Genomic DNA, 24,112 nt, shown 5'->3' with positions numbered 1-24,112 from the left:
GTAGGAGAGGAGGTGTTCAGCTGCAAGAAGGTGTGAATGTCCACCCATAATTCCTTAAACATGGGTAAAAAAAAAAGGTGCGAATGCCCAACCATACATCATCAAAAGCAGGACTGGATGTGTTCGGCTACAAGAAGGTTTGAATGTCCGAGCATAGTTTGTAAAAAGCGGGTAAGAAAAGGTTCGAATGCCCGAACCTACACCATCAAAAGAGGGAGCGGAGGTTTTCGGCTGCAAGAAGGTCTGAATGTCCAACGATAATTTGTAAAAACCGGGGAAGAAAAGGCTCGAAAGCCCAACTATACACCATCAAAAGCGGGAGCAGAGGTGTTCAGCTGCAAGAAGGTCTCAATGTCCATCACTAATTGCTAGAAAACATGAAAGAAAATTTTTCGAATATCAAACCGCACATGATCATATGCGGGAGAGGAGGTGTTCAGCTGTAAGATGGTGTGAATGTCCACCCATAATTCCTGAAAAATGGGTAAAAAAAGGTGCGAATGCCCAACCATACAACATCAAAAGCAGGTGTGAATGTCATCATAATTTGCAAAAACCTGATGAGAAATGGTGAGAATGCCCGACTATACACCATCAAATGCGGGAGCGGAGGTGTTCGGCTGTGAGTAGGTGTGAATGTCCGACCATACTTGCTGAAAAATATGACAAAGCAGTTTTCACTTGGTTTGAGTGAAGGAATTCATTTTATATCAAAATCCGAAATTGTGTAGAACTCGTGGAAATAAGTTTATTCTCGGATTCCTAAAGGTTTAGTGTTGTTCTTTGGTATACTGCAAAGTAATACTTTCTATTTTTTGAAACCGATTCAGACATGGATAAATATGAAGGACAAAGCAGTTTTAACTTGGTTTGAGTGAAGGAATTCATTTTATATCAAAATCCGAAATTGTGTAGAACTCGTGGAAATAAGTTTATTCTCGGATTCCTAAAGGTTTAGTGTTGTTCTTTGGTATACTGCAAAGTAATACTTTCTATTTTGTTGAAACCGATTCAGACATGGATAAATATGAAGGACAAAGCAGTTTTAACTTGGTTTGAGTGAAGGAATTCATTTTATATCAAAATCCAAAATTGTGTAGAACTGGTGAAAAGAAGCTTATTCTCGGATTCCTAAAGGTTTAGTGTTGTTCTTTGGTATACTGCAAAGTAATACTTTCTATTTTGTTGAAACCAATTCAGACATGGATAAATATGAAGGACAAAGCAGTTTTAACTTGGTTTGAGTGAAGGAATTCATTTTATATCAAAATCCGAAATTGTGTAGAACTGGTGATAAGAAGCTTATTCTCGGATTCCTAAAGTTTTAGTGTTGTTCTTTGGTATACTGCAAAGTAATACTTTCTTTTTTGTTGAAACCTATTCAGACATGGATAAATATTAAGGACAAAGCAGTTTTAACTTGGTTTGAGTGAAGGAATTCATTTTATATCAAAATCCGAAATTGTGTAGAACTGGTGATAAGAAGCTTATTCTCGGATTCCTAAAGGTTTAGTGTTGTTCTTTGGTATGCTGCAAATTAATACTTTCTTTTTTATTGAAACCTATTCAGACATGGATAAATATGAAGGACAAAGCAGTTTTAACTTGGTTTGAGTGAAGGAATTAATTTTATATCAAAATCCGAAATTGTGTAGAACTGGTGATAAGAAGCTTATTCTCGGATTCCTGAAAAGGTTTAGAGTTGTTCTTTCCTATCCTGCAAAGTACAACGTTCTTTTTTGTTTAAAGCTATTTAGACATGAATAAATATGAAGGACAAAGCAGTTTTAACTTGGTTTGAGTGAAGGAATTCATTTTATATCAAAATCCGAAATTGTGTAGAACTCGTGAAAAGAAGATTATTCTCGGATTCCTAAAGGTTTAGTGTTGTTCTTTCCTATCCTGCAAAGTACAACGTTCTTTTTTGTTTAAAGCTATTATGACATGGATAAATATGAAGGACAAAGCAGTTTTAACTTAATCGGTTTCAACAAAATAGAAAGTATTACTTTGCAGTATACCAAAGAACAACACTAAACCTTTAGGAATCCGAGAATAAACTTATTTCCACGAGTTCTACACAATTTCGGATTTTGATATAAAATGAATTCTTTCACTCAAACCAAGTGAAAACTGCTTTGTCATATTTTTCAGCAAGTATGGTCGGACATTCACACCTACTCACAGCCGAAAACCTCCGCTCCCGCATTTGATGGTGTATAGTCGGGCATTCTCACCATTTCTCATCAGGTTTTTGCAAATTATGATCTGACATTCACACCTGCTTTTGATGATGTATGGTTGGGCATTCGCACCTTTTTTTTTACCCATTTTTGAGGAATTATGGGTGGACATTCACACCTTCTTGCAGCTAAACACCTCCGCTCCCACTTATGATCATGTGCGGTTTGATATTCGAAAATTTTCTTTCATGTTTTCTAGCAATTATTGATGGACATTTCAGACCTTCTTGCAGCTGAACCCCTCTGCTCCCGCTTTTGATGGTGTATAGTCGGGCTTTCAAGCCTTTTCTTCCCCGGTTTTTACAAATTATGGTCGGACATTCACACCTTCTTATGGCGGAACACCTCCGCTCCCTCTATTGATGGTGTATGTTTGGGCATTCGAACCTTTTCTTACCCGCTTTTTACAAACTATGGTCGGACATTCAAACCTTCTTGTTGCCGAACACATCCAGTTCTGCTTTTGAGGATGTATGGTCGGACTTTCACACCTTTTAGTAGCCAAACAACTCCGCTCCCGCTATTGATTGTGTACAGTCGGGTATTTTAACCTTTTCTTACCCGCTTTTTACCAATTATGGTCGGACATTCACACCTTCTTACAGCGGAACACCTCCGCTCCCTGTTTTGATCATTTATGGTCTGGCAATACTACCTTTTCTTACCCGTTTTTGAGTAATTATGGCTGGACATTCACAGCTTCTTGCATCCGAACACCTCTTCTCTGCTTTTGATGATGAATAGTCCGGCATTCTTACCTCTTCTAACACATTTTTCAGTAATTATTGTCGGTCATTCACACCTTTCTCATCAGCTTTTTGCAAATTATGATCTGACATTCACACCTACTTGCAGCCGAACACCTCGGCTTCCGTTTTTGATGGTGTATATTTTGGCATTCGAACCTTTTCTTACCCACTTTTTACAAACTATGCTCGGACATTCACACCTTCTTGCAGCGAAACACCTCCGCTCCCTCTTTTGATTGTGTATGTTCGGGCATTCGAACCTTTTCTTACCCGCTTTTTACAAACTATGGTCGGACATTCAAACCTTCTTGTGGCCGAACACATCCACTTCTGCTTTTGATGATGTATAGTTGGGCATTCACACCTTTTCTTACCCATTTTTCAGTAATTATTGGTGGACATTCAGACCTTCTTGCAGCTGAACCCCTCTGCTCCCGCTTTTGATGGTGTATAGTCGGGCTTTCGAGGCTTTTCTTCAACGGTGTTTACAAATTATGGTTGGAAAATCAGACCTTGCAGCCGAACACCTCCGCTCCCTCTTTTGATCATACATTGTCGGGCATTCGCACCTTGTCTTACCCGCGTTTTACAAACCATGGTCGGACTTTCACACCTTCTTGTAGCCGAACAACTCCGCTCCCGCTATTGATTGTGTACAGTTGGGTATTTTAACCTTTTCTTACCCGCTTTTTACCAATTATGGTCCGACTTTCACACCGTCTTACAGCGGAACACCTCCGCTCCCTCTTTTGATGGTGTATGTTCGGGCATTCGAACTTTTTCTTACCCACTTTTTACAAACTATGGTCGGACATTCAAACCTTCTTGTAGCAGAACACATCCACTTCTTCTTTTGATGATGTATGGTTGGGCATTCGCACCTTTTCTTACCCATTTTTCAGGAATTATGGGTGGACATTCACACCTATTTGCAGTCGAACAGCTCTGCTCCCACTTTTGATTATGTTTGGTTGGATATTCGAACCTTTTCTTAACTGCTTTTTACAAACTTTGGTCGGACGTTCACACCTTCTTGCAGCCGAACACCTCCGTTTCCGCTTTTGATGGTATATATTCAGGCATTCGAACCTTTTCTTACCCGCTTTTTACCAACTATGGTCGGACATTCGCACCATCTTACAGCGGAACACCTCCGCTCCCTCTTTTGATGGTGTATGTTCGGGCATTCGCACCTTTTCTTACCCGCTTTTTACAAACTATGGTTGGACATTCAAACCTTCTTGTAGCCGAAAACCTCCACTCCCTCTTTTGATCATACATTGTCGGGCATTCGCACCTTTTCTTACCCGCTTTCTACAAACTATGCTCGGACATTCAAACCCTCTTGTAGCCAAACACATCCACTCCTGCTTTTGTTGATGTATGGTTGGGCTTTCGAACCTACTTGTTGCCCGCTTTTCATTAATTATGGGTGGACATTCAGACCTACTTGCAGCCGAACACCTCGGCTTCCGCTTTTGATGGTGTATATTCTGGCATTCGAACCTTTTCTTACCCACTTTTTACAAACTATGCTCGGACATTCACACCTTCTTGCAGCGAAACACCTCCGCTCCCTCTTTTGATTGTGTATGTTCGGGCATTCAAACCTTTTCTTACCCGCCTTTTACAAACTATGGTCGGACATTCAAACCTTAATGTGGCCGAACACATCCACTTCTGCTTTTGATGATGTATAGTTGGGCATTCACACCTTTTCTTACCCATTTTTCAGTAATTATTGGTGGACATTCAGACCTTCTTGCAGCTGAACACCTCTGCTCCCGCTTTTGATGGTGTATAGTCGGGCTTTCGAGGCTTTTCTTCAACGGTGTTTACAAATTATGGTTGGAAATTCAGACCTTGCAGCCGAACACCTCCGCTCCCTCTTTTGATCATACATTGTCGGACATTCGCACCTTGTCTTACCCGCGTTTTACAAACCATGGTCGGACATTCACAGCTTCCTCTCCACCATACTTGTATGGTGGGATATTCACACCCACTTGCATCCGAAGACCTCCGCCCCCACTTTTGTTGATATTTAGTCGGTCATTCACACCTTACCCGTTTTCTTGCAGCCAAACACCTCTGATCTCGCTTTTGATGATGTAAGATTGGGCATTCAGACCTTGCTTTTCCTGCTTTTCACCAACTATAGACGGACATTCACACCTTCTTGCAGCCGAACACTTCCGCTCCACCTTTTAGGTTTCTATCACACCTTTTTTTTCACCGCATTTTATAGATTATGGTTGGAAATTCTCAACCACTCATCCGAAGACCTCTCCTCCCGCTTTTGTTAATATATTTGAACTTTAGTCAGACATTCACACCTACTTGCAGCCGAACACCACCTCTCTAGCTTTTGATGATGTATGGTCCGGCATTCCTACCGTTTCTAACACATTTTTCAGCAATTATGGTAGGACATTCACACCTTCTTCCAGCTGAACACCTCCTCTCCCACTTATGATCATATGCAGATTGATTTTCGAAAATTTTCTTTCATGTTTTCTAGCAATTAATGATGGACATTTAGACCTTCTTGCAGCTGAATACCTCCGCTCCCGCTTTTGATCATACATTGTCAGGCATTCGAACCTTGTCTTACAAACTTTAGTCAAACATTCACACCTTTTTGCAGCCGAACACAGTTTTTTTCAGCCGATTTTGGGCATTCGAACCTTTTCATACCCACTTTTTACCAACTATGGTCGGACATTCAAACCTTCTTGTAGCCGAACACATCCAGTCCTGCTTTTGATGATGTATGTTCAGGCATTAGAACCTTTTCTTACCCGCTTTTTACAAACTATGCTCGGACATTCAAACCTTCTTGTAGCCGAACACATCCACTCCTGCTTTTGATGATGTATGGTTGGGCATTCGAACCTACTTGTTGCCCGCTTTTCATTAATTATGGGTGGACATTCACACCTTGTCGCAGCCAAACACCTCCGCTCCCTCAAAAATCAAAACGATCATGTATGGTTGGACATTCGCACCTTTTCTCACCCGCTTTTTGCAAACTATGGTCGGCCATTCACAGCTTCCTCTCCACCATACTTCTATGGTGGGATATTCACACCCACTTGCATCCGAAGACCTCCGCCCCCACTTTTGTTGATATTTAGTCGGTCATTCGCACCTTACCCACTTTTGGCAAACTATGGCCTTCTTGCAGCCAAAAACCTCTGATCTCGCTTTTGATGATGTAAGGTTGGGCATTCAGACCTTGCTTCACCTGCTTTTCACCAAATATAGTCGGACATTCACACCTTCTTGCAGCCGAACACTTCCGCTCCACCTTTTAGTTTTCTATGGGGCATTCACACCTTTTTTTTCACCGCATTTTATAAAAACACCACAGGAACACCGTATTGAGGCTTTGTTCTGACCGCTCATTCGGTGTCGCGTTTCTTTCAAGCAATTCTCCTGGTTAGCCCGCACTCGGCTCGCTCCCAGAACCGTGTTAAAGTCTACTTCGCATTCACTCTCTTTTCTCAGCAGACTAAAAGAAAGTTTCATCTTGGGCTCCCTGAAACTTCCATCCTGCACCGCTGTTTGCTTTTTCACAAGAGCAGAGGAGAGCGCACCGTTCCCAGGGGCACTACAGTACCGGGTCGATGCTTGGAGTGAACGGAGCAAGCTCCTTTTTCAACTCCTATTGATACAAATCCATTTAATATGTAGTCCTCGCATAGAGGACACATCAGACATTAAACTAATAAGAACAGATACTACACTTGATCTTAGCCAAAAGGCCGAGAAGCGATAACTGTCCGCTGGTTCACGTCCGAGGGCCCTTCCTGGCACAATGCGCACTTGTAGCGGTGTTCTTTTTATGGCCATAGTGTCACTTTGCACCTCGGCCCACCCGCTGCACTGAGCACTCTTCAGCCCTTTTAAATGGTATAACTTTACACTACCGCACGCTCCAGCGAGCACCATTCAAGCAACAACTTTGCACTCCAGCTTCGAACATTGGCACAGTCGCAACAAGTAAGGTGACTCTACTCAGAGAAGTCACTCTGCACAGTAACAAGATTTCTTTTGCACAGACAGAAAGGGCTTCATCCGCAAAGGTAAAGCCTGCCAAAAATAGAAACAACTCATTAGTGCTGCTCAACGTTGTACTTTGCAGTAAAAGAAAGAGCAAATCTAAAGATTCAGGAATCCGAGAATAAGCTTACTTCCATGAGTTCTTCACGATTTCGGATTTTGCTATAAAATGAATTCCTTCACTCAAACTAAATTAAAACTGCTAAACCGCTAATCTGTTACATGCAAGGCAGATGTCAAATTCACCGAAATAGGATCTAAGGGTATTTGGCCAATCGAGCTGTAGCAGCTTCGGTAAAAGAGTATAAGTTGAAGAGTTTGTGAATAAAGGTGTGCGCACACATAGTGAGTTGTAGGAAAAAAGGCAGGGAGCAATGCCGGCTGGGGTATAGGTTCTTGTATGTTGTCTGACTGTTTGATTTGAATGTGTTGTGTAAGTGTCCTGTTGAATGTTACATGTTTGGGCTTTGACACGCTTCACTGTGGTTGTTAACTGTGTGGTGTGTCCTGAAATGTTATATGTTTGGGCTGTGTGACATGCTTAATGCTTTTCAGTAGCAACCCACTTATTCATATATAGCAACTGACAACATAAGAAGTCCGGACATACTTTGATAGTAGTTGTAGAAGTATCCTTATTGATAATAGATAAACTAATTCATAGTGATAGAACAGTAGATGAACAGGTGCCTGCACATGTCTCATGAAAATAAAATGGGTGTATGATTGCTGACGGCAGAGCAATACTGCCAAACTTATGAGTTCTTGTGGCAAACTTGATTCAGTGTCTTGACGTGTATACGCTGTTTCGCTGACTTGTCACAAGAAACAAAGTGTGTTTGATAAGATCCGACCATTTTATTACGGGAGGATCAGTATGTATGGATTCTGATGTGACTGATAAACTCATTCGTATCTTAAGCATAATCTAATACGTGAGACAACGCCCTGGCACACAATCAAAAAAAAAAAAAAGAGAGAGCGGTTTTGTGTCCCCACAGTCCATAATGTAGAAAAGAGAGAAAAAAGCCTTTCTGATTTGTTTTGTGTGCTCACAGTGCAGAGTGTAGAGAAAAGAGAGAAAAGAAAGCCGTTTTGGTGTCACGGGTGTTGTGACTTACACACACACATTTCTGAATTGAGAAAGGAAATTATTTTAGAGGAAGCACTAGAGTTTAGATCCCACATTTGTTGATAGGCATTCATTTAATTTTTCTTTTAATCAGTTTTAAAGTGAATACTAACTGAGAAATGAAAAAGGTGAAGAGTTTAGAAGCTTGGTTGAAGAGCAAAACTTGGTTTATGATCAGCTGAGTCTCTAAACAGAACAGCAAAGGGCTTCATCGAACATTTAAAAAAGATTCAGATTGTTAGAATATCCAGAATTTATAGGAATGGTGGTGATTACTCTTATTTTCTAGAATGGAAATAACTGCACCATGTCTGTTTTATGAATTTAAGGGGCTAAAAAGTTTTGTTCTCGTTTTTCTATGATTAACCGAATGTATGTGAGAGTCCAAACAGACAGAAGGGTTACGGCCGAGCGCTGGATCTTCCAAAAAAGATGAGACAGGCTGGACCCGTGCCATACTAGTTAAGGCCTGCCTGTGGATAACAGGTTCTTTAAACTCTCACACACACAAACTCACACACGTTCGCACACATACACCCATACACACACACATTCTTGAACTTGCTGCATGATTAAACCTTTGCATTAACTGACTCCAGCAACTCTGAGTCTCATTGAGAGACTTTTCTCAACAATTGGGTCCTCAAACCAGATCTCAACGTTTTTTCCGCTGTCCAGGGTCGGAGCTGAAACCGTGCACGGGGGAGTCCAGTACTCCTAATGAAAGACCCCCTGCTGAATTGCGGTAATTAGGGGCCAGTGTCCACTGAAAGGGGGAAAAAGGGACGAGATCGTACTTTTGAATCAATGGCCAGAAGCCATTGGCAGTGCAGGCATCAACAATAATGGTGTTATTTCACCCATTAACACTTAAGGTACCTCATGCAGTGGCTGTGATATGGTTACTTAACAAAATATCTTTACCAGACATCTCTTCTACATAACAGTTCTTCTTTCACAGCCACACCTTGTTGTCGAGAGATGTGCTACACTTAATCCATCCACACTGCTACCTACCCCACAGATGGAAAGCCAGAAATAACCATCAGTGTTTTACCCAGGCCAGACTTAACTGATATACGTTATGAAAATGCAGAAATAACTATATTTATTCAACAGATCAAGGAAAAAAACCCTGATGGCACAAATGCTACAGGATTTGCAGTAGTAACAGAAACTGAAGCTTTCTTAAAACAACCACTACCAAAAAATTACTCTGTTCAAGCAGTCGAATTGGTAGCTTTAACTGAAGCTTGTAAATTAAATAACAAAAAGGTTGTTAACGTTTACACTGACAGTCAGTATGCCTTCTCAACTGTACATGTGTTAACACAGCATTGGAAAAACAGGTATGTTGACATCCACAGCTAAATGTATAAACTACAAATATTTTAGCATTATTAGATGTTATTCAATTGCCATCTACAATAGACTCGTATGAATGACCGGAAGGAAAACCATACTGCCAAAGAATTTGTTTAAATATGCTGCAGTATTGAGCCACGGACCATGTCATGTCTCAACAGGAGGGATGGAAGCAATAATGAACCAGGTTTTTACAGCATATGGTTTTACTAATTATTAAAAACATTTTTTTAGAATAAATAAATGAATAAAGTTTTGTCTAGCAGGTCAAATATGTGCAAAATACATTCCACAGGGCAATCTAAGACCAAAACGAAGATAATTCCCTAAGCCAGTGTATCTTTTTCAACATATTTGTTTGGATTTCATTATTTCATTATTTTGTAGATTTCATTGAACTAAATTAATGTTAAGGGAAACGATTCTGCTCAGTGACAACAGAGGTTTTTACCAAATGGTCTGAAATATTTCCATGTGCACAAGCAGATGCACTCTCAGTAGCAAAATCACGCGTAAAATAACTCATTTCTAGATTTGAAATTCCTGAAAAGATCTTCAGTGATAATTTGACACACTTTGTAAACAATGTCATCTCACTGATGGCAAAGAACTTAAAATAGACCTTAGAAACCACTGTGATATAGAAGGTTTCGCTAACACATTGGAATTGTTTTACTATTTACATATGCATGTGCAGTGAAGAATTGCTTGCTGCTGATAAATGCAAAGAAGAACAGCTTACACATAAATGCTCACATATAGGCTGCTGAATGCAATGAAGACCTGCTTATCCAGTAAAGTTCAATGTCAATGTGTAATATTCAATTAGGATTTGCAAAACAGTGAAGTTAAACAATGAATGGGTCCATAGTCGGTATGAGAAGACTACAGGAATATTTACCTGGGTGTACGTTCAAACAGAGATGAGAAAATTGCGATAAATTATTGTTTGTTTGTTTGTTAGTATGTATATGAATGTTATGTGTATAAACTGTGTTGAGTTGTAGTTACTCAGTAGTGTCTCAGTGAAACAACCGACGGGGGAAGCCTTGCGGTGACAACAAAAGCAGTGTTTTACTGATCAGTCAAGTTGCTCCAGTGTACTCCATACAAACTGGTTGGCTACTGAAGGGATAGAAAATGGGGAATACTTGTTTTAAAGCAAACAAGGAATTAGATGGGAAAAATACATGTTTTAACGGGACCCAGACAATATTAAATACTCAGACAGATGGGAGAAGAAGTGTAGTTTTGTAGGAAATCACAAAATTATTACATAAAATGAGTGAAATCAATTGAAGAATGCCTTTCTGAAGAGCTGTTTACCACAGATGAGCAGCTTTGCGACCAAGCACATTGTAGATCGCTTTACTGCCAAAATGATCTAGTTTAATGGATTGGTTTAGACATTTATAACAGCATTTTAAGAACAAAGAGAGAAACAAAAAGGGACAACGCTTCATGGTGGAAGGTGATGTATAAATAACTGTGTATATGATGAAGGAGAGACCATTTGAGCAGCACAGCCATTTCGCAGCACAGGGACAGCAGTCCAAGTTAAAGGATCTCCCATGTGGTATCACCTGTCACACTGTGTCAAGGCATCAAAAGAAGAAAAAATCACCAAACTCAAGGACAAAGAGACGAAGACTCCGGTGAACGAAGAGAGAGGACTTACAAACCAGAAATACAAAAGGATGCTCGATATCAAGATCCAGAAGAAGAGGCTAACAATGCCACGAACACTTACGATGCTGGGAATGATGCCAGCAATGAACAGAGAAGAAGATTCAGTGTCATCAATCTGCAACACGTGCCTCTAATGAGGGGGTGAATATAGAATCCTCAACGATTACAACGTCTCTGGGAACTGTGACAACAACAAGGTTTAAACCATTTTGATATATATTGTAACCTATTGGCTAAGGAATAGTGCTGAAAATGAGGTAAATCTAATCCACCACTGTCCTTGGTCTTCTGTAGGGTTTTTAAACTAATACGTGGTGGTTTGTTTTTCCACAGAAATTTGGAGATGCATGAATCTAGTGACTTAAACCAAGTAGCAGATGGTTTTATGGGGATCATTGAGAACAAATAGTTAACTTTTGGTAGTATCATCATTTTAATGGTTGTAACTCTCCCCATAAGTGATATAGGTAAGGACTTCCAACGAGAGAGATCGTCCTCTACTCTCTTTACTAATTGCACATAATCCATCTGTACTTATCAGTTTAATATGTGATATGTCTATGCAAGGACTACATATTAAATGGATTTTTATCAATAGGAGTTGAAAAAGGAGCTTGCTCCGTTCACTCCAAGCATCGACCCGGTACTGCAGTGCCGCTGGGAACGGTGCGCTCTCCTCTGCTCTTGTGAAAAAGCTAACAGCGGTGCAGGATGGAAGTTTCTTTTAGTCTGCTGAGAAAAGAGAGTGAATGCGAAGTAGACTTTAACACGGCTCTGGGAGCGAGCCGAGTGCGGGCTAACCAGGAGAAATGCTTGAAAGAAACGCGACACCGAATGAGCGGTCAGAACAAAGCCTCAATACGGTGTTCCTGTGGTGTTTTTATAAAATGCGGTGAAAATAAAGGTGTGAATGCCCCATAGAAAACTAAAAGGTGGAGCGGAAGGGTTCGGCTGCAAGAAGGTGTGAATGTCCGACTATATTTGGTGAAAAGCAGGTGAAGCAAGGTCTGAATGCCCAACCTTACATCATCAAAAGCGAGATCAGAGGTTTTTGGCTGCAAGAAGGCCATAGTTTGCCAAAAGCGGGTAAGGTGCGAATGACCGACTAAATATCAACAAAAGTGGGGGCGGAGGTCTTCGGATGCAAGTGGGTGTGAATATCCCTCCATACAAGTATGGTGGAGAGGAAGCTGTGAATGGCCGACCATAGTTTGCAAAAAGCGGGTGAGAAAAGGTGCGAATGTCCAACCATACATGATCGAAACAGGGAGCGGAGGTGTTTGGCTGCGACAAGGTGTGAATGTCCACCCATAATTAATGAAAAGCGGGCAACAAGTAGGTTCGAATGCCATACCATACATCATCAAAAGCAGGAGTGGATGTGTTCGGCTACAAGAAGGTTTGAATGTCCGAGCATAGTTTGTAAAAAGCGGGTAAGAAAAGGTTCGAATGCCCGAACATACACCATCAAAAGAGGGAGCGGAGGTGTTCCGCTGTAAGACGGTGTGAATGTCCGACCATAGTTGGTAAAAAGTGGGTATGAAAAGGTGCGAATGCCCAAATTCGGCTGCAAAAAACTGTGTTCGGCTGCAAAAAGGTGTGAATGTTCGACTAAAGTTTGTAAAAAGCGGGTAAGACAAGGTGCGAATGCCTGACAATGTATGATCAAAAGCGGGAGCGGAGGTGTTCAGCTGCAAGAAGGTCTAAATGTCCATAATTAATTGCTAGAAAACATGAAAGAAAATTTTCGAAAATCAATCCGCACATGATCATAAGTGGGAGAGGAGGTGTTCAGCTGCAAGAAGGTGTGAATATCCTACCATAATTGCTGAAAAATGTGTTAGAAACGGTAAGAATCCCGGACCATACCTCATCAAAAGCTAGAGAGGTGGTGTTCGGCTACAAGTAGGTGTGAATGTCTGACTAAAGTTCAAATATATTAACAAAAGCGGGAGGAGAGGTCTTCGGATGAGTGGTTGAGAATTTCCAACCATAATCTATAAAATGCGGTGAAAAAAAAGGTGTGATAGAAACCTAAAAGGTGGAGCGGAAGTGTTCGGCTGCAAGAAGGTGTGAATGTCCATCTATAGTTGGTGAAAAGCAGGAAAAGCAAGGTCTGAATGCCCAATCTTACATCATCAAAAGCGAGATCAGAGGTTTTTGGCGGCAAGAAAACGGGTAAGGAGTGAATGACCGACTAAATATCAACAAAAGTGGGGGCGGAGATCTTCGGATGCAAGTGGGTGTGAATATCCCACCATACAAGTATGGTGGAGAGGAAGCTGTGAATGGCCGACCATAGTTTGCAAAAAGCGGGTGAGAAAAGGTGCGAATGTCCAACCATACATGATCAAAACAGGGAGCGGAGGTGTTTGGCTGTGACAAGGTGTGAATGTCCACCCATAATTAATGAAAAGCGGGCAACAAGTAGGTTCGAATGCCCAACCATACATCAACAAAAGCAGGAGTGGATGTGTTTGGCTACAAGAAGGTTTCAATGTCCGAGCATAGTTTGTAAAAAGCGGGTAAGAAAAGGTGCGAATGCCCGACAAAGTATGATCAAAAGAGGGAGAGGAGGTTTTCGGCTACAAGAAGGTTTGAATGTACGACCATAGTTTGTAAAAAGCGGGTAAGAAAAGGTGCGAATGCCCGAACATACACCATCAAAAGAGGGAGCGGAGGTGTTACACTTGAAAGACGGTGTGAATGTACGACCATAGTTTGTAAAAAGCGGGTAAGAAAAGGTGCGAATGCCCGAACATACACCATCAAAAGAGGGAGCGGAGGTGTTACACTTGAAAGACGGTGTGAATGTCCGACCATAGTTGGTAAAAAGTGGGTAAGAAAAGGTTCGAATGCCCGAATATATACCATCAAAAGCGGAAGCGGAGGTGTTCGGCTGCAAGAAGGTGTGAACGTCCGACCAAAGTTTGTAAAAAGCAGTTAAGAAAAGGTTCGAATATCCAACCAAACATAATCAAAAGCGGGAGCAGAGCTGTTCGACTGCAAGTAGGTGTGAATATCCACCCATAATTCCTGAAAAATGGGTAAGAAAAGGTGCGAATGCCCAACCATACATCATCAAAAGAAGAAGTGGATGTGTTCGGCCACAAGAAGGTTTGAATGTCCGACCATAGTTTGTAAAAGGCGGGTAAGAAAAGGTTCGAATAACCGAACATACACAATCAAAAGAGGGAGCGGAGGTGTTTCACTGCAAGAAGGTTTGAATGTCCGAGCATAGTTTGTAAAAAGTGGGTAAGAAAAGGTTCGAATGCCAGAACATACACCATCAAAAGAGGGAGCGGAGGTGTTCCGCTGTAAGAAGGTGTGAATGTCCGACCATAGTTGGTAAAAAGCGGGTAAGAAAAGGCTAAAATACCCAACTCTACACAATCAATAGCGGGAGCGGAGTTGTTCGGCTAAAAGAAGGTATGAAAGTCCGACCATGGTTTGTAAAAAGCGGGTAAGAAAAGGTTCGAATGCCAAAATATACACCATCAAAAGCGGAAGCCGAGGTGTTCGGCTGCAAGTAGGTGTGAATGTCAGATCATAATTTGTAAAAAGCTGATGAGAAAGGTGTGAATGACCGACAATAATTGCTGAAAAATGTGTTAGAAAAGGTAAGAATGCCGGACCATTCATCATCAAAAGCGGGAGAAGAGGTGTTCGGCTGCAAGAAGCTGTGAATGTCCAGCCATAATAACTCAAAAACGGGTAAGAAAAGGTAGTATTGCCAGACCATAAATGATCAAAACAGGGAGCGGAGGTGTTCCGCTGTAAGAAGGTGTGAATGTCCCACCATAATTGGTAAAAAGCGGGTAAGAAAAGGTTAAAATACCCGACTGTACACAATCAATAGCGGGAGCGGAGTTGTTTGGCTACTAAAAGGTGTGAAAGTCCGACCATGGTTTGTAAAAAGTGGTTAAGAAAAGGTGCGAATGCCCAACAATGTATGATCAAAAGAGGGAGCGGAGGTTGCCCGAACATACACCATCAAAAGAGGGAGCGGAGGTGTTCCGCTGTAAGATGCTGCGAATGTCCGACCATAGTTGGTAAAAAGCGGGTAAGAAAAGGTTAAAAAACCGGACTGTACACAATCAATAGCGGGAGCGGAGTTGCTCGGCTACAAGAAGGTGTGAAAGTCCGACCATGGTTTGTAAAAAGCGGGTAAGACAAGGTGCGAATGCCCGACAATGTATCAAAAGAGGGAGCGGAGTTGTTCAGCTGCAAGGTCTGAATTTCCAACCATAATTTGTAAACACCGTTGAAGAAAAGGCTCGAAAGCCCGACTATACACCATCAAAAGCGGCAGCGGAGGTGTTCAGCTGCAAGAAGGTCTGAATGTCCACCAATAATTACTGAAAAATGGGTAAGAAAAGGTGTGAATGCCCAACTATACATCATCACAAGCAGAAGTGGATGTGTTCGGCCACAAGAAGGTTTGAATGTCCGACCATAGTTTGTAAAAGTATACCAGAGACCAACACTAAACCTTTAGGAATCCGAGAATAAACTTATTTCCACGAGTTCTACACAATTTCGGATTTTGATATAAAATGAATTCCTTCACTCAAACCAAGTTAAAACTGCTTTTTCCTTGATATTTATCCATGTCTGAATCGGTTTCAACAAAATAAAAAGTATTACTTTGCAGTATACCAAAGAACAACACTAAACCTTTAGGAATCCGAGAATAAACTTATTTCTACGAGTTCTACACAATTTCGGATTTCTATATAAAATGAAATCCTTCACTCAAACCAAGTGAAAACTGCTTTGTCATATTTTTCAGCAAGTATGGTCGGACATTCACACCTACTCACAGCCGAACACCTCCGCTCCCGCATTTGATGGTGTATAGTCGGGCATTCTCACCATTTCTCATCAGGTTTTTGCAAATTATGATCTGATATTCACACCTGCTTTTGATGATGTATGGTTGGGCATTCGCACCTTTTTTTACCCATTTTTCAGGAATTATGGGTGGAAATTCACACCTTCTTGCAGCTGAACACCTCCTCTCCCGCATATGATCATGTGCGGTTTGATATTCGAAAATTTTCTTTCATGTTTTTTAGCAATTATTGATGGACATTGAGACCTTCTTGCAGCTGAACACCTCTGCTCCCGCTTTTGATGGTGTATAGTCGGGCTTCCGAGCCTTTTCTTCCCCGGTTTTTACAAATTATGGTTGGACATTCAGACCTTCTTGCAGCCGAAAACCTCCGCTCCCTCTTTTGATCATACATTGTCGGGCATTCACACCTTTTCTTAACCGCTTTTTACAAAACATGGTCGGACTTTCACGCATTCTTGTAGCCGAACACATCCCTTCCCGCTATTGATTGTGTACAGACGGCCATTTTAACCTTTTCTTACCCGCTTTTTACCAACTACGGTCGGACATTCACACCTTCTTATGGCGGAACACCTCCGTTCCCTCTTTTGATGGTGTATGTTCGGGCATTCGAACCTTTTCTTACCCGCTTTTAACAAACTATGCTCGGACATTCAAACCTTGTAGCCGAACACATCCAGTCCTGCTTTTGATGATGTATGGTTGGGCATTCGCACCTTTTTTTTTTACCCATTTTTGAGGAATTATGGGTGGACATTCACACCTTCTTGCAGCTAAACACCTCCGCTCCCACTTATGATCATGTGCGGTTTGATATTCAAAAATTTTCTTTCATGTTTTCTAGCAATTATTGATGGACATTCAGACCTTCTTGCAGCTGAACCCCTCTGCTCCCGCTTTTGATGGTGTATAGTCGGGCTTTCGAGCCTTTTCTTCCCCGGTTTTTACAAATTATGGTTGGACATTCAGACCTTCTTTTAGCCGAAAACCTCCGCTCCCTCTTTTGATCATACATTGTCGGGCATTCGCACCTTTTCTTACCCGCTATTTACAAAACATGGTCGGACTTTCACACCTTCTTGTAGCCGAACACATTCGCTCCCGCTATTGATTGTGTACAGTCGGGTATTTTAACCTTTTCTTACCCACTTTTTAGCAACTACGGTCGGACATCCACACCTTCTTATGGCGGAACACCTCCGCTCCCTCTTTTGATGGTGTATGTTTGGGCATTCGAACTTTTTCTTACCCGCTTTTTACAAACTATGGTCGGACATTCAAACCTTCTTGTGGCTGAACACATACACTTCTGCTTTTTATGATGTATAGTTGGGCATTCACACCTTTTCTTACCCATTTTTCAGTAATTATTGGTTGGAAATTCAGACCTTGCAGCCGAACACATCCGCTCCCTCTTTTGATCATACATTGTCGGGCATTCGCACCTTGTCTTACCCGCGTTTTACAAACCATGGTCGGACTTTCACACCTTCTTGTAGCCGAACAACTCCGCTCCCGCTATTGATTGTGTAGAGTCGGGTATTTTAACCTTTTCTTACCCGCTTTTTACCAATTATGGTCGGACTTTCACACCGTCTTACAGCGGAACACCTCCGCTCCCTCTTTTGATGGTGTATGTTCGGGCATTCGAACTTTTTCTTACCCACTTTTTACAAACTATGGTCGGACATTCAAACCTTCTTGTAGCAGAACACATCCACTTCTTCTTTTGATGATGTATGGTTGGGCATTCGCACCTTTTCTTACCCATTTTTCAGGAATTATGGGTGGAAATTCACACCTACTTGCAGTCGAACAGCTCTGCTCCCACTTTTGATTATGTTTGGTTGGATATTCGAACCTTTTCTTAACTGCTTTTTACAAACTTTGGTCGGACGTTCACACCTTCTTGCAGCCGAACACCTCCGCTTCCGCTTATGATGGTATATATTCGGGCATTCGAACCTTTTCTTACCCGCTTTTTACCAACTATGGTCGGACATTCGCACCATCTTACAGCGGAACACCTCCGCTTCCTCTTTTGATGGTGTATTTTCGGGCATTCGCACCTTTTCTTACCCGCTTTTTACAAACTATGGTTGGACATTCAAACCTTCTTGTAGCCGAAAACCTCCACTCCCTCTTTTGATCATACATTGTCGGGCATTCGCACCTTTTCTTACCCGCTTTTTACAAACTATGCTCGGACATTCAAAGCTTCTTGTAGCCAAACACATCCACTCCTGCTTTTGTTGATGTATGGTTGGGCATTCGAACCTACTTGTTGCCCGCTTTTCATTAATTATGGGTGGACATTCAGACCTACTTGCAGCCGAACACCTCCGCTCCCTCTTTTGATCATACATTGTCGGGCATTCACACCTTTTCTTAACCGCTTTTTACAAAACATGGTCGGACTGTCACGCATTCTTGTAGCCGAACACATCCCTTCCCGCTATTGATTGTGTACAGACGGCCATTTTAACCTTTTCTTACCCGCTTTTTACCAACTACGGTCGGACATTCACACCTTCTTATGGCGGAACACCTCCGTTCCCTCTTTTGATGGTGTATGTTCGGGCATTCGAACCTTTTCTTACCCGCTTTTAACAAACTATGCTCGGACATTCAAACCTTGTAGCCGAACACATCCAGTCCTGCTTTTGATGATGTATGGTTGGGCATTCGCACCTTTTTTTTTTACCCATTTTTGAGGAATTATGGGTGGACATTCACACCTTCTTGCAGCTAAACACCTCCGCTCCCACTTATGATCATGTGCGGTTTGATATTCAAAAATTTTCTTTCATGTTTTCTAGCAATTATTGATGGACATTCAGACCTTCTTGCAGCTGAACCCCTCTGCTCCCGCTTTTGATGGTGTATAGTCGGGCTTTCGAGCCTTTTCTTCCCCGGTTTTTACAAATTATGGTTGGACATTCAGACCTTCTTTTAGCCGAAAACCTCCGCTCCCTCTTTTGATCATACATTGTCGGGCATTCGCACCTTTTCTTACCCGCTATTTACAAAACATGGTCGGACTTTCACACCTTCTTGTAGCCGAACACATTCGCTCCCGCTATTGATTGTGTACAGTCGGGTATTTTAACCTTTTCTTACCCACTTTTTAGCAACTACGGTCGGACATCCACACCTTCTTATGGCGGAACACCTCCGCTCCCTCTTTTGATGGTGTATGTTTGGGCATTCGAACCTTTTCTTACCCGCTTTTTACAAACTATGGTCGGACATTCAAACCTTCTTGTGGCTGAACACATACACTTCTGCTTTTTATGATGTATAGTTGGGCATTCACACCTTTTCTTACCCATTTTTCAGTAATTATTGGTTGGAAATTCAGACCTTGCAGCCGAACACATCCGCTCCCTCTTTTGATCATACATTGTCGGGCATTCGCACCTTGTCTTACCCGCGTTTTACAAACCATGGTCGGACTTTCACACCTTCTTGTAGCCGAACAACTCCGCTCCCGCTATTGATTGTGTAGAGTCGGGTATTTTAACCTTTTCTTACCCGCTTTTTACCAATTATGGTCGGACTTTCACACCGTCTTACAGCGGAACACCTCCGCTCCCTCTTTTGATGGTGTATGTTCGGGCATTCGAACTTTTTCTTACCCACTTTTTACAAACTATGGTCGGACATTCAAACCTTCTTGTAGCAGAACACATCCACTTCTTCTTTTGATGATGTATGGTTGGGCATTCGCACCTTTTCTTACCCATTTTTCAGGAATTATGGGTGGAAATTCACATCTACTTGCAGTCGAACAGCTCTGCTCCCACTTTTGATTATGTTTGGTTGGATATTCGAACCTTTTCTTAACTGCTTTTTACAAACTTTGGTCGGACGTTCACACCTTCTTGCAGCCGAACACCTCCGCTTCCGCTTATGATGGTATATATTCGGGCATTCGAACCTTTTCTTACCCGCTTTTTACCAACTATGGTCGGACATTCGCACCATCTTACAGCGGAACACCTCCGCTTCCTCTTTTGATGGTGTATTTTCGGGCATTCGCACCTTTTCTTACCCGCTTTTTACAAACTATGGTTGGACATTCAAACCTTCTTGTAGCCGAAAACCTCCACTCCCTCTTTTGATCATACATTGTCGGGCATTCGCACCTTTTCTTACCCGCTTTTTACAAACTATGCTCGGACATTCAAAGCTTCTTGTAGCCAAACACATCCACTCCTGCTTTTGTTGATGTATGGTTGGGCATTCGAACCTACTTGTTGCCCGCTTTTCATTAATTATGGGTGGACATTCAGACCTACTTGCAGCCGAACACCTCGGCTTCCGCTTTTGATGGTGTATATTTTTGCATTCGAACCTTTTCTTACCCGCTTTTTACAAACCATGGTCGGACTTTCACACCTTCTTTTAGCCGAACAACTCCGCTCCCGCTATTGATTGTGTAGAGTCGGGTATTTTAACCTTTTCTTACCCGCTTTTTACAAACTATGCTCGGACATTCACACCTTCTTGCAGCGAAACACCTCCGCTCCCTCTTTTGATTGTGTATGTTCGGGCATTCAAACCTTTTCTTACCCGCCTTTTACAAACTATGGTCGGACATTCAAACCTTCTTGTGGCCGAACACATCCACTTCTGCATTTGATGATGTATAGTTGGGCATTCACACCTCTTCTTACCCATTTTTCAGTAATTATTGGTGGACATTCAGACCTTCTTGCAGCTGAACACCTCTGCTCCCGCTTTTGATGGTGTATAGTCGGGCTTTCGAGGCTTTTCTTCAACGGTGTTTACAAATTATGGTTGGAAATTCAGACCTTACAGCCGAACACCTCCGCTCCCTCTTTTGATCATACATTGTCGGACATTCGCACCTTGTCTTACCCGCGTTTTACAAACCATGGTCGGACATTCACAGCTTCCTCTCCACCATACTTGTATGGTGGGATATTCACACCCACTTGCATCCGAAGACCTCCGCCCCCACTTTTGTTGATATTTAGTCGGTCATTCACACCTTACCCGTTTTCTTGCAGCCAAACACCTCTGATCTCGCTTTTGATGATGTAAGATTGGGCATTCAGACCTTGCTTTTCCTGCTTTTCACCAACTATAGACGGACATTCACACCTTCTTGCAGCCGAACACTTCCGCTCCACCTTTTAGGTTTCTATCACACCTTTTTTTTCACCGCATTTTATAGATTATGGTTGGAAATTCTCAACCACTCATCCGAAGACCTCTCCTCCCGCTTTTGTTAATATATTTGAACTTTAGTCAGACATTCACACCTACTTGCAGCCGAACACCACCTCTCTAGCTTTTGATGATGTATGGTCCGGCATTCTTACCGTTTCTAACACATTTTTCAGCAATTATGGTAGGACATTCACACCTTCTTGCAGCTGAACACCTCCTCTCCCACTTATGATCATGTGCAGATTGATTTTCGAAAATTTTCTTTCATGTTTTCTAGCAATTAATGATGGACATTTAGACCTTCTTGCAGCTGAACACCTCCGCTCCCGCTTTTGATCATACATTGTCAGGCATTCGAACCTTGTCTTACAAACTTTAGTCAAACATTCACACCTTTTTGCAGCCGAACACAGTTTTTTTCAGCCGAACTTGGGCATTCGAACCTTTTCATACCCACTTTTTACCAACTATGGTCGGACATTCAAACTTTCTTGTAGCTGAACACTTCCAGTCCTGCTTTTGATGATGTATGTTCAGGCATTCGAACCTTTTCTTACCAGCTTTTTACAAACTATGCTCGGACATTCAAACCTTCTTGTAGCCGAACACATCCACTCCTGCTTTTGATGATGTATGGTTGGGCATTCGAACCTACTTGTTGCCCGCTTTTCATTAATTATGGGTGGACATTCACACCTTGTCGCAGCCAAACACCTCCGCTCCCTGTTTTGATCATGTATGATTGGACATTCGCACCTTTTCTCACCCGCTTTTTGCAAACTATGGTCGGCCATTCACAGCTTCCTCTCCACCATACTTCTATGGTGGGATATTCACACCCACTTGCATCCGAAGACCTCCGCCCCCACTTTTGTTGATATTTAGTCGGTCATTCGCACCTTACCCACTTTTGGCAAACTATGGCCTTCTTGCAGCCAAAAACCTCTGATCTCGCTTTTGATGATGTAAGGTTGGGCATTCAGACCTTGCTTCACCTGCTTTTCACCAAATATAGTCGGACATTCACACCTTCTTGCAGCCGAACACTTCCGCTCCACCTTTTAGTTTTCTATGGGGCATTCACACCTTTTTTTTCACCGCAGTTTATAAAAACACCACAGGAACACCGTATTGAGGCTTTGTTCTGACCGCTCATTCGGTGTCGCGTTTCTTTCAAGCAATTCTCCTGGTTAGCCAGCACTCGGCTCGCTCCCAGAGCCGTGTTAAAGTCTACTTCGCATTCACTCTCTTTTCTCAGCAGACTAAAAGAAAGTTTCATCTTGGGCTCCCTGAAACTTCCATCCTGCACCGCTGTTTGCTTTTTCACAAGAGCAGAGGAGAGCGCACCATTCCCAGGGGCACTACAGTACCGGGTCGATGCTTGGAGTGAACGGAGCAAGCTCCTTTTTCAACTCCTATTGATACAAATCCATTTAATATGTAGTCCTCGCATAGAGGACACATCAGACATTAAACTGATAAGAACAGATACTACACTTGATCTTAGCCAAAAGGCCGAGAAGCGATAACTGTCCACTGGTTCACGTCCGAGGGCCCTTCCTGGCACAATGCGCACTTGTAGCGGTGTTCTTTTTATGGCCATAGTGTCACTTTGCACCTCGGCCCACCCGCTGCACTGAGCACTCTTCAGCCCTTTTAAATGGTATAACTTTACACTACCGCACGCTCCAGCGAGCACCATTCAAGCAACAACTTTGCACTCCAGCTTCGAACATTGGCACAGTCGCAACAAGTAAGGCGACTCTACTCAGAGAAGTCACTCTGCACAGTAACAAGATTTCTTTTGCACAGACAGAAAGGGCTTCATCCGCAAAGGTAAAGCCTGCCAAAAATAGAAACAACTCATTAGTGCTGCTCAACGTTGTACTTTGCAGTAAAAGAAAGAGCAAATCTAAAGATTCAGGAATCCGAGAATAAGCTTACTTCCATGAGTTCTTCACGATTTCGGATTTTGCTATAAAATGAATTCCTTCACTCAAACTAAATTAAAACTGCTAAACCGCTAATCTGTTACATGCAAGGCAGATGTCAAATTCACCGAAATAGGATCTAAGGGTATTTGGCCAATCGAGCTGTAGCAGCTTCGGTAAAAGAGTATAAGTTGAAGAGTTTGTGAATAAAGGTGTGCGCACACATAGTGAGTTGTAGGAAAATAGGCAGGGAGCAATGCCGGCTGGGGTATAGGTTCTTGTATGTTGTCTGACTGTTTGATTTGAATGTGTTGTGTAAGTGTCCTGTTGAATGTTACATGTTTGGGCTTTGACACGCTTCACTGTGGTTGTTAACTGTGTGGTGTGTCCTGAAATGTTATATGTTTGGGCTGTGTGACATGCTTAATGCTTTTCAGTAGCAACCCACTTATTCATATATAGCAACATAAGAAGTCCGGACATACTTTGATAGTAGTTGTAGAAGTATCCTTATTGATAATAGATAAACTAATTCATAGTGATAGAACAGTAGATGAACAGGTGCCTGCACATGTCTCATGAAAATAAAATGGGTGTATGATTGCTGACGGCAGAGCAATACTGCCAAACTTATGAGTTCTTGTGGCAAACTTGATTCAGTGTCTTGACGTGTATACGCTGTTTCGCTGACTTGTCACAAGAAACAAAGTGTGTTTGATAAGATCCGACCATTTTATTACGGGAGGATCAGTATGTATGGATTCTGATGTGACTGATAAACTCATTCGTATCTTAAGCATAATCTAATACGTGAGACAACGCCCTGGCACACAATCAAAAAAAAAAAAAGAGAGAGCGGTTTTGTGTCCCCACAGTCCATA

At 42.1% G+C, this 24,112-nt stretch overlaps 2 non-coding genes and 1 pseudogene across 2 annotated transcripts; 1 reads left to right on the top strand and 2 right to left on the bottom strand.

Moving 5' to 3' along the window:
- Window positions 1-6,580: 6,580 nt before the first annotated feature.
- On the bottom strand, window positions 6,581-6,771 carry LOC140283304 (U2 spliceosomal RNA). The gene has a single exon (XR_011910012.1). It is a non-coding gene; the product is annotated as a U2 spliceosomal RNA (small nuclear RNA).
- Window positions 6,772-11,743: 4,972 nt separating this feature from the next.
- LOC140283453 (U2 spliceosomal RNA) lies at window positions 11,744-11,920 on the top strand (annotated as a pseudogene).
- Window positions 11,921-22,636: 10,716 nt separating this feature from the next.
- LOC140283583 (U2 spliceosomal RNA) lies at window positions 22,637-22,827 on the bottom strand. Its single transcript, XR_011910176.1, has one exon. It is a non-coding gene; the product is annotated as a U2 spliceosomal RNA (small nuclear RNA).
- Window positions 22,828-24,112: the final 1,285 nt, after the last annotated feature.

This window comes from Leuresthes tenuis, unplaced genomic scaffold (genome assembly GCF_036924035.1).
Source record: "Leuresthes tenuis unplaced genomic scaffold, fLeuTen1.0.hap1 SCAF_23, whole genome shotgun sequence".
NCBI classification, from domain to species: Eukaryota; Metazoa; Chordata; class Actinopteri; order Atheriniformes; family Atherinopsidae; genus Leuresthes; species Leuresthes tenuis.
The sequence above is the reverse complement of the archived record's forward strand: the minus strand, read 5'-3'. Positions and strand labels throughout refer to the sequence as shown.